Source organism: Hyla sarda, chromosome 12 (assembly GCF_029499605.1).
Source record: "Hyla sarda isolate aHylSar1 chromosome 12, aHylSar1.hap1, whole genome shotgun sequence".
Lineage (NCBI taxonomy): Eukaryota > Metazoa > Chordata > Amphibia > Anura > Hylidae > Hyla > Hyla sarda.
In genome coordinates, this window is record NC_079200.1 from 81775111 (window position 1) to 81787516 (window position 12406).

The 12406-nt window shown below is 42.8% G+C and overlaps 1 protein-coding gene across 5 annotated transcripts in view; it reads right to left on the bottom strand.

Annotated features, from left to right (window-relative positions):
- SPATA2 (spermatogenesis associated 2) overlaps window positions 1–12022 on the bottom strand; it is a 35008-nt gene extending 22986 nt beyond the window's left edge. For 2 of the 5 annotated variants that reach the window (XM_056547452.1, XM_056547450.1), the window contains exon 1: window positions 11908–11988. The gene's annotated coding sequence lies outside the window, so the exon portion shown is untranslated. Of the gene's footprint in view, window positions 1–4060; window positions 4121–11907 lie in introns of those variants that run through there. The other 3 variants (XM_056547449.1, XM_056547451.1, XM_056547453.1) reach the window with 3 other exon arrangements.
- Between the last annotated feature and the right edge of the window lie 384 nt (window positions 12023–12406).

The window sequence follows — 12406 nt, forward strand, 5'->3', positions numbered from 1 at the left end:
CCGGGCCCTGTTCAGGAGATCGCAGGGGGTCAGCACACAGACCCCCAGCAATCTATATTTTTCACCAAGTTATTTTTCACTGTCTCTTTAAGTGGTGATACTTAGCAATGTGGTTCTGAGATTTATATTCGTGGTAAATCTTTGTTGATTCATGCAGCATTTTTTGTGAAAAACTCCAAAATATTGTGAAATATTGGAAAATTTCTGGTGTTTTTTTTTTTATTTCTCTTATGGCACTGTATGGTAAAAATGATGTTATTTTTGTTCTGACAGCCAAAACTTTTTATTTTTCATCCAACGCCATTGTGAGAGGGCTTAGTTTTTGCAGGACAAGCTGTACTTTTTATTGGTACCATTTTTGTGATTCATGCTACCTTTCAATTGGACCAAAATTTCCTTTTTGTTTTTATTTTACTGTATTCACCGGGCAGGATAAATACCATAATCAGTTTATCACGGACATGGCAATACCTATTATGTATAGATTTGGAAGTTTTTTATATTTTAGATGATAATAGAGTGTTTTATTGGGAAAGGGGCATTTATTTTTTTATTTTTACACTTTAGCCATAGGCTGTGTCAATGAATACTGGGAATTGCAGTTAGTAACTACAGCACCCAGCATGCCCTGATACAGCCTATGGCTCTGCAGCTGACCCGAACCAAAACTACAACTCTCAGCATGTTATACTTTAGTTTTACAGATTAGGTTACGGTGCAACATGCTGGGAGTTGTAGTTTTGGTTTGGGTGTGTTTGCGTGCATCCGTGGGGCTCTTGGTCATAGGGTGAGTATGAAGGGGGTGGGATTGTGGGGGTGCAATTTAGTGCGGGTGGCCAGAAGCCACTAAAATAAAATTAGATAGCACAACTATCTGTACCCCTGTTCATGATATTTAGAGATTCTCTGGTGTCTGGTATTGTGCCAAGGGACTGGCGCAAGGCGAATGTGGTACCAATCTTCAAAAAGGGCTCTAGGTCTTCCCCAGGAAACTATAGACCGGTAAGTCTAACGTGCATTGTGGGTAAATTGTTTGAAGGACTTATAAGGGATTACATACAGGAATACATAGGGGATAATAGTATTATAAGTGATAGCCAGCATGGGTTTACTAAGGATAGAAGTTGTCAAACCAATCTAATTTGCTTTTATGAAGAGGTGAGTAGAAGCCTTGACAGATGAATGGCTGTGGATATAGTGTTTCTGGATTTTGCTAAAGCATTTGATACTGTCCCTCATAGACGTCTGACAGGTAAGTTAAGGTCTTTGGGTTTGGAAATTTTAGTTTGTAACTGGATTGAACACTGGCTCATGGATCGTACCCAGAGAGTGGTGGTCAATGATTCGTACTCTGATTGGTCCCCGGTTATTAGTGGTGTACCCCAAGGTTCAGTACTGGGCCCGCTGTTGTTTAATTTATTTATCAATGATATAGAGGATGGTATTAACAGCTCTGTTTCTATCTTTGCAGATGACACCAAGCTTTGTAGCACAGTACAGTCTATAGAGGATGTGCACAAGTTACAAGATGACTTGGATAGACTAAGTGTCTGGGCATCCACTTGGCAAATGAGGTTCAATGTGGATAAATGTAAAGTTATGCATCTGGGTACTAATAACCTGCATGCGTCGTATGTCTTAGGGGGGGATTAAACTGGCAGAGTCACTGGTAGAGAAGGATCTGGGTGTACTTGTAGATCACAGACTACAGAATAGCATGCAATGTCAGGCTGCTGCTTCCAAAGCCGGCAGGATATTGTCATGTATAAAAAGAGGCATGGACTCAAGGGACAGGGACATAATACTCCCCCTTTATAAAGCATTGGTACGGCCTCACCTGGAATATGCTGTTCAGTTTTGGGCACCTGTCCATAAAAGGGACACTGCAGAGTTGGAAAGGGTGCAGAGACGCGCGACTAAACTAATATGGGGCATGGAACATCTTAGCTATGAGGAGCGATTAAAGGAGTTACAATTGTTTAGTCTTGAGAAGAGACGTTTAAGAGGGGATATGATAAATGTATATAAGTATATAAATGGCCCATACAAAAAATATGGAGAAAAACTGTTCCAGGTTAAACCCCCCCAAAGGACGAGGGGGCACTCCCTCCGTCTGGAGAAGAAAAAGTTTAGTCTCAAGGGGCAACACGCCTTCTTTACCATGAGAACTGTGAACTTATGGAACAGTCTACCTCAGGAACTGGTAACAGCAGGAAAAATTAACAGCTTTAAAACAGGATAAGATACATTCCTGGAACAAAATAACATTAATGCTTATGAAGAAATATAAAATCCCATCCCTTCCCCAATATCGCGCCGCGCCCCTACCGTTCAATTCCCTGGTTGAACTTGATGGACATATGTCTTTTTTCGACCGTACTAACTATGTAACTGGCAGCAGCACTTGTCAGTCCGCCCCTGTACAAAACATACATGCGTACACATATCATACACATATACATACACCGGGTCACTGCCCCCATATCATACATACACCCGCCGCTGCTCCCCCATCATACATTACACACACGTATATACACATACACTCACACCATAAATATATACCATACATTACATACACACATACACCGCTGATACACCCCACATCATACACACACGGCCACCATACACATATACACATGACACATACACCATACATATGCACACATCATACATACACCCGCCGCTGATACACCCCCCTAATCATACATTACATACATATACAACCACCCTTCCCGCCGCCTGCATGCTCGGCCTCCTTACCTGAGCCGGTGTGAGGTGAAATCCCCAGCCCGTGCAGTGCAGTCTCCTCACACACGTCCTTTCCCCACTCTGTATTTTCCCCCGTGAATACTTGAAACCTCCCCGTGATAAATGAGGTCCTGTGTGTAGACAGAGCAGGGGGAAGGGAGAGGCTGTGTGTGGGGGAGGGAGGAGCTGTGGACGTCCTCATTCTCCCCGTCGTCTTGTATTATGCAGAGCTGCGCTCTCCATCCTCCGGGAAGGGGGGGGGGGGGGTGAGGGGGCGTGGCTTAATCATCTCCTGCAGACGTGCGACCTCGGGCTCTGCCCTCGCTCCTGAGATCCCCTCACACCGGCTGGGGGGGCTCTGAGCAGCGGCCCCCGGCTACTGAAATCAGCTGGGGGCCGCCACTGCCCCCTCCATACACTCGGAGCACCGGTGTGAGGTGCAGACTTGCATCGACTTCTGCGCCTCACACCGGCATTAAAGAAAAATAAGGGAGAAGTCTGTCTGTCCCTGCTCGCCCGATACAGGGCTAAATCTAAAAAAAATTCACCTGCCCGGCGCCCAAAACTACTTGTCCCGGGCGTCGGGCGATAGGATTTCCACATCCCTGGTTATACTATGCTGTAGTATTATACTAACAGCTTGTGCGATCCAGCCTATGGCTGCAAAAATTAAAACTATTCGTCCGAAAGGAGTTAAATAAGCTAATGAATGTCGAGTATCCTCCATATATTCATTATAACTTCTTGCTTATATACAGGGGCTGATATAACGGATTATGAACTGGACATGAGTCTATACAATATAATAGACAGTACAGAAAAATAAACCATATATCATTAGGTATATACCAGAGCTGGGTCTATAGGATACAATGTACAGTACAGGGTAATCCATGTATGCCGTATATATTACTACAAATTCATACCACCTCTACCTTACCTTAGAAAAGTAATATCCTACAGCAAGTTATGTGGGCCTTTTTTGATAAATTTGACGCAAGCAAGCCTAAATCTCTGCCAAAAAAATGTTTTTATGCACATGGCCATACAATGATAAATCTCCCCCAATCCCCCTCAGATGACAGCCGGACACAAAATGGGGAAACATTTGTCAAGCACCCTACAGGCAGGCTCTACATTATGCAGGGTAATGAAGGAGGCGCCACACAAGTCCGACATAGAGCAATGTCTGATCCCACAGCTGTGTGACGGGCACAGAAGGGATTTACAGGGGCAGAAGACTTTTTTCATCATGGTGCCCCATGTCACAAGGGTCATTTCCTTGAGGATCGGGGCATTGAAGAGTTACCTTGGCCTGGTAATAGCCCGCACAGGGATCCAACTGAAATTATGGGCAGATCTACAATCTAAAATAAAAAAAGATCCATAAACAGCAACTCAACTATATCTTGGGCACACAATGCCTGGATGACTGAACACTATAAAAACTTGTTCACTCTATGCTTGAATAGGGTTAAATTCTTGATTTTGGTCAAAGGGTCATTTCTAAAACATTACTATTTTGTGTTTTGTAAAATAAAGTATATTTTGTGTAGTTTGATGTGTCTGTATGGAGATAAAAGGCAATATAACAATAACAATAGTTTTTGTCTTTGGCAAACACTGTATGTATCCTATACACTCAGCACTGGTACAATGTGCAGTAGTCCATATATCCAGTATATATATATATATATATCATCGCTTATATATCACAGCTAAGCCAACATTATCCCCTTAACGACAATGGACGTAAATGGACGTCATGATGACGTGGTACTTAACGCACCATGACGTACATTTACGCGCCACCATGATCGCGAGCACCGAACATGCGCGGCAGGTCCCGGCTGCTATCAGCAGCCAGGGACCTGCCGGTAATAGCGGATGTCCGCCATTAACCCCTCAGAGGCCATGATCAATACAGATCACGGCATCTGCGGCAGTGCGGTACTTTGACTGGATGATCGGATCGCCCGCAGCGCTGCCGCGGGGATCGGATCATCCAGCTTGGCGGCCGAAGGTCCCTCACCTGGCTCCGGCCATCTCCCGGGGCCTTCTGCTCTGGTCTGAGATCAAGCAGAGCAGAGCAGAAGATCAGCGATAATACTGATCAGTGCTGTGTCCTATACACAGCACTGAACAGTATTAGCAATCAACTGACTGCTATGAATAGTCCCCTATGGGGAATATTAAAGTGTAAAAATAAAAGTAAAAAAATGTCAAATAAAAAAGTAAAAAAGCGTAAAAAAATAATTAATACACATATTTGGTATCGCCGCATGCGTAAAAGTCTGGACTATTAAAATATATTGCTAATTATCCCGTACGGTGAACGGCGTAAACGTAAAAAAATAAAACAAAGTCCAAAATTGCTTCTTTTTTGTCACATTTTATTCAAAACGTGGTATTGATAAAAACTACAGATCATGGCACAAAATATTAGCCGGCATACGGCCCCATATACGGAAAAATTTGAAAGTTATAGGTGGTCAAAATAGGGCAATTTCAAACATACTAATTTTGTTAAAATGGTTTGAGATTTTTTTGTAAGCAGTACAATTATAGAAAAGCATATAACATGGGTATCATTTTAATCGTATTGACCCACAGAATAAAGAAAACCTGTCATTTTTACCGGTAAGTGTACAGCATGAAAACAAAACCTTCCAAAATTTGCTAAATTGTGGTTTTCTTTTCAATTTTCCCACATAAAATATGTTTGGTTGCGCCGTACATTTTATGGTAAAATAAGTGACAATTGGTGACACAAAAAACAAGCCCTCATATGGGTCTGTGGATGGAAATATAAAAGTTATGATTTTTAGAAGTCGGAGGAGGAAAAAAACGAAAATGCAAAAATAAAATTGGTCTGGGGTTATACAATTACAGTACAATAATCTATATGTTCAGTAAATATTACCAATATGCCAGGCCTAAGCATATAGGATACAATGTAGAGTACAATAATTCATACATTATTACCTATATACCAGTGTTGGGACTATAGGACAGTACAATGATTCATATACCCAGAGTATATCATTACCTAGATACTGGGGCTTAGCCTACAGGATATATGGTCAGATTTATCAATAAGTGTCTGTGTGCAGCCACTTCAGTCTTTTTTGGCTTACTTGCAGCAGATTTATCAAAACAAGGCACAGACTTGAATTTTGTACAAATTAAAAATGAACCTCAGAACTTTGGATGTCACTTTCCTAAGGCTAGAGAAAGAAAGGAAGGCGCCTCATGTGCGGGATCAGCAGATCTTGCAGGTGGGGGTAGGGGACGGTAATTCCCAAGCCGCTTACCAAAGTTGGTTGTGCGCCCACACACAACAAGGTTAAGAGCAGAAGAAATATGGAAGAAGGTCCACTGCAGCCCTCCTGGATAAGAGTAGAATCAAAAGCGAATGACCAGGGAGTCAGGAGTTTGTCTGGCGCAGAGAGGAACCATCAGACAGCCAAGTAAAATCAATGGATTTATTAGATGCAACGCGTTTCGCTGCGCATGCGCAGCGAAACGCGTTGCATCTAATAAATCCATTGATTTTACTTGCCTGTCTGATGGTTCCTCTCTGCGCCAGACAAACTCCTGACTCCCTGGTCATTCGCTTTTGATTCTACTTTCCTAAGGCAGAAGTTGCATGAGTTTTTTTATTTTTATCGTCTGCACAGTTAGGCTACTTTCACACTACAGTTTGTGCCCGGTAGGTGACGTCATTTAGGAGGATAGAGGGAGAAAAGTGTGTGCCTGCTCTGTCTTTCTCCCGCTATCTTCGGCCGCAATAACAGGATTTTATAATTGGACGTTAGAGGAATCCCATTCAAGTGAATAGGATCCTCTTTGCCCGTTATGACTCCTGTTAGGCTCTGTTCCAATAACAGGTGTTAAGGGTGGTCAAAGTGGGGGGGGGGGGGGGGGGGGCAGAGCCCTTTAAGAGGTACTCTGGTGGAAAACAATTTTTTTTTTTTTTTTTTTATCAACTTGTGCTAGAAAGTTAAACAGATTTGTAAATGACTTCCATTTAAAAATCTTAATCCTTCCAGTACTTGTCAGCCAAATCCCCATAACAAGCTTCTCTGGACAGTTCCTGACACGGAAAGAGGTGTCAGCAGAGAGCACTGTGGTCAGATAGAAAAGAACAACTCAACTTCCTCTGTAGTATACAGCAGCAGATAAGTACTGGAAGGATTCTGTTTTTTTTATAGAAATAATTTACAAATCTGTAACTTTTTGGCACCAGTTGATTTAAAAAAATAATAAAATAAATGCTTCCACTGGAGTACCCCTTTAAGATCCATTTATAACGGAGCCACTTTCTTAGTGTGAACGTAGCCTTACTAAATCCACTGCATAGTCAAATGAAACGTCGCATTTCACAGTCACTTTTGCCAAAGTTGTCTATACCATTACCTATATACCTATGACACATTGTACAGAATTCTCTGTATATCATTGACTTTACACCAGGGCTGACCCTATAGGATACAATGTACAGTACAAGACAACCTATATATTTAGTACATATCATTGCCCATACAAGAGAACTAAGCATAGGATACAATGTACAGTACAGGATAACATCCCTACCTGTGTACATCATTACCAGTGCTGGATCTATAGGATAACCCATGCATCCAGTATATACCATTATCTGTACACCAGGGCTGGGTCTATAGGATAACCCATACATCCAGTATATACCATTATCTGTACACCAGTGCTGGGTCTATAGGATAACCCATACATCCAGTATATACCATTATCTGTACACCAGGGTTGGGTCTATAGGATAACCCATGCATCCAGTATATACCATTATCTGTACACCAGGGCTGGGTCTATAGGATAACCCATACATCCAGTATATACCATTACACCAGGGCTGGATCTATAGGATAACCCATACATCCAGTATATACCATTATCTGTACACCAGGGTTGGGTCTATAGGATAACCCATACATCCAGTATATACCATTACCTGTACACCAGGGCTGGGTCTATAGGATAACCCATACATCCAGTATATACCATTACCTGTACACCAGGGCTGGGTCTATAGGATAACCCATACATCCAGTATATACCATTATCTGTACACCAGGGCTGGGTCTATAGTATAACCCATACATCCAGTATATACCATTACCTGTACACCAGGGCTGGGTCTATAGGATAACCCATACATCCAGTATATACCATTATCTGTACACCAGGGCTGGGTCTATAGGATAACCCATACATCCAGTATATACCATTATCTGTACACCAGGGCTGGGTCTATAGGATAACCCATACATCCAGTATATACCATTATCTGTACACCAGGGCTGGGTCTATAGGATAACCCATACATCCAGTATATACCATTATCTGTACACCAGGGCTGGGTCTATAGGATAACCCATACATCCAGTATATACCATTATTTGTACACCAATGCTGGGTCTATAGGATAACCCATACATCCAGTATATACCACTACCTGTACACCAGGGCTGGGTCTATAGGATAACCCATACATCCAGTATATACCATTATCTGTACACCAGTGCTGTATCTATAGGATAACCCATACATCCAGTATATACCATTACCTGTACACCAGGGCTGGATCTATAGGATAACCCATACATCCAGTATATACCATTATCTGTACACCAGGGCTGGGTCTATAGGATAACCCATACATCCAGTATATACCATTATCTGTACACCAGGGCTGGGTCTATAGGATAACCCATACATCCAGTATATACCATTATCTGTACACCAGGGCTGGGTCTATAGGATAACCCATACATCCAGTATATACCATTATCTGTACACCAGTGCTGGGTCAATAGGAAAACCCATACATCCAGTATATACCATTACCTGTACACCAGGGCTGGGTCTATAGGATAACCCATACATCCAGTATATACCATTACCTGTACACCAGGGCTGGGTCTATAGGATAACCCATACATCCAGTATATACCATTACCTGTACACCAGGGCTGGGTCTATAGGATAACCCATACATCCAGTATATACCATTACCTGTACACCAGGGCTGGATCTATAGGATAACCCATACATCCAGTATATACCATTATCTGTACACCAGGGCTGGGTCTATAGGATAACCCATACATCCAGTATATACCATTACACCAGGGCTGGATCTATAGGATAACCCATACATCCAGTATATACCATTATCTGTACACCAGGGCTGGGTCTATAGGATAACCCATACATCCAGTATATACCATTATCTGTACACCAGTGCTGGGTCAATAGGAAAACCCATACATCCAGTATATACCATTACCTGTACACCAGGGCTGGGTCTATAGGATAACCCATACATCCAGTATATACCATTACCTGTACACCAGGGCTGGGTCTATAGTATAACCCATACATCCAGTATATACCATTACCTGTACACCAGTGCTGAGTCTATAGGATAAACCATACATCCAGTATATACCATTACACCAGTGCTGTATCTATAGGATAACCCATATATCCATTATATACCATTATCTGTACACCAGGGCTGGATCTATAGGATAACCCATACATCCAGTATATACCATTATCTGTACACCAGTGCTGGGTCAATAGGAAAACCCATACATCCAGTATATACCATTACCTGTACACCAGGGCTGGGTCTATAGGATAACCCATACATCCAGTATATACCATTATCTGTACACCAGTGCTGGGTCTATAGGATAACCCATACATCCAGTATATACCATTATCTGTACACCAGGGCTGGGTCTATAGGATAACCCATACATCCAGTATATACCATTATCTGTACACCAGTGCTGTATCTATAGGATAACCCATACATCCAGTATATACCATTATCTGTACACCAGGGCTGGGTCTATAGGATAACCCATACATCCAGTATATACCATTATCTGTACACCAGGGCTGGATCTATAGTATAACCCATACATCCAGTATATACCATTACACCAGTGCTGTATCTATAGGATAACCCATACATCCAGTATATACCATTATCTGTACACCAGTGCTGTATCTATAGGATAACCCATACATCCAGTATATACCATTACCTGTACACCAGGGCTGGGTCTATAGGATAACCCATACATCCAGTATATACCATTATCTGTACACCAGTGCTGTATCTATAGGATAAACCATACATCCAGTATATACCATTACACCAGTGCTGTATCTATAGGATAAACCATATATCCAGTATATACCATTACACCAGTGCTGTATCTATAGGATAAACCATATATCCAGTATATACCATTACACCAGTGCTGTATCTATAGGATAACCCATACATCCAGTATATACCATTATCTGTACACCAGGGCTGGATCTATAGTATAACCCATACATCCAGTATATACCATTACACCAGTGCTGCATCTATAGTATAACCCATACATCCAGTATATACCATTACACCAGTGCTGCATCTATAGTATAACCCATACATCCAGTATATACCATTACCTGTACACCAGGGCTGGGTCTATAGTATAACCCATACATCCAGTATATACCATTACCTGTACACCAGGGCTGGGTCTATAGTATAACCCATACATCCAGTATATACCATGACACCACTGCTGTATCTATAGGATAACCCATACATCCAGTATATACCATTATCTGTACACCAGTGCTGTATCTATAGGATAACCCATACATCCAGTATATACCATTACACCAGTGCTGTATCTATAGGATAACCCATACATCCAGTATATACCATTATCTGTACACCAGTGCTGTATCTATAGGATAACCCATACATCCAGTATATACCATTACATCAGTGCTGTATCTATAGGATAACCCATACATCCAGTATATACCATTATCTGTACACCAGGGCTGGGTCTATAGGATAACCCATACATCCAGTATATACCATTATCTGTACACCAGGGCTGGGTCTATAGGATAACCCATACATCTAGTATATACCATTATCTGTACACCAGGGCTGGGTCTATAGGATAACCCATACATCCAGTATATACCATTATCTGTACACCAGGGCTGGGTCTATAGGATAACCCATACATCCAGTATATACCATTACACCAGGGCTGGGTCTATAGGATAACCCATACATCCAGTATATACCATTATCTGTACACCAGGGCTGGGTCTATAGGATAACCCATACATCCAGTATATACCATTATCTGTACACCAGGGCTGGGTCTATAGGATAACCCATACATCCAGTATATACCATTATCTGTACACCAGGGCTGTATCTATAGGATAACCCATACATCCAGTATATACCATTACACCAGTGCTGTATCTATAGGATAACCCATACATCCAGTATATACCATTATCTGTACACCAGGGCTGGGTCTATAGGATAACCCATACATCCAGTATATACCATTATCTGTACACCAGGGCTGGGTCTATAGGATAACCCATACATCTAGTATATACCATTATCTGTACACCAGGGCTGGGTCTATAGGATAACCCATACATCTAGTATATACCATTATCTGTACACCAGGGCTGGGTCTATAGGATAACCCATACATCCAGTATATACCATTATCTGTACACCAGGGCTGGGTCTATAGGATAACCCATACATCTAGTATATACCATTACCTGTACACCAGGGCTGGGTCTATAGGATAACCCATACATCCAGTATATACCATTATTTGTACACCAGTGCTGTATCTATAGGATAACCCATACATCCAGTATATACCATTATCTGTACACCAGTGCTGTATCTATAGGATAACCCATACATCCAGTATATACCATTATCTGTATCTATAGGACACCTCCTGCTCCATCCAGTCCTCCATCTATAGGACATAACATCACGGCGGGCTCCCCTCAGGTGTCCGTCCACCACCGCTCCAGCATTTCTACACAGACCGGGACACATCTCACACCCTATCCCCATCAGGGGGTGACCCCCCGGAGCAGCAGAGGGCCCTGGTTGAGGTGATGTCCCTTAGCCGGCTCCCTGTCACTCTCCTCCTCCTGATATGAGACATAATACACCCAGAGCCGCCCTCCGGGAGGACTGAACCCTCACCCCGCCTCAGCCAAGACCGCACATCCTGCGCCGCCCGTCATACACACCCGGGCCGGGAAGGAAGTGAGCAAAGCCGGCAGCAGAGCTCCCTGTCACAGCCCAAACCGCAGCTTTTTGCCTCACCTCCGCCATTATGGAAGAACGCTTCACTTCCTCCTTCATGTGACGTCACCGCGCAGACAGCGATGAACGCGCACGTCGGCGTGGATCTGTCAAGAAGCGCGTTCTCGTCCCCTTCAGCCACCGACTGCGCATGTTGGTCGAATGGTTGAGAATTGGCTGATAGTTAAAATCCTCAATGTAGCCCAATAACAGCAAAATACAGTCAGGGGCGAGAGGTGGTCCTCATAACAGCAGAATACAGTCAGGGGAGAGAGGTGGTCCTCATAACAGCAAAATACAGTCAGGGGCGAGAGGTGGTCCTCATAACAACAGAATACAGTCAGGGGAGAGAGGTGGTCCTCATAACAGCAGAATGCAGTCAGGGGAGAGAGGTGGTCCTCATAACAGCAGAATACAGTCAGGGGAGAGAGGTGGTCCTCATAA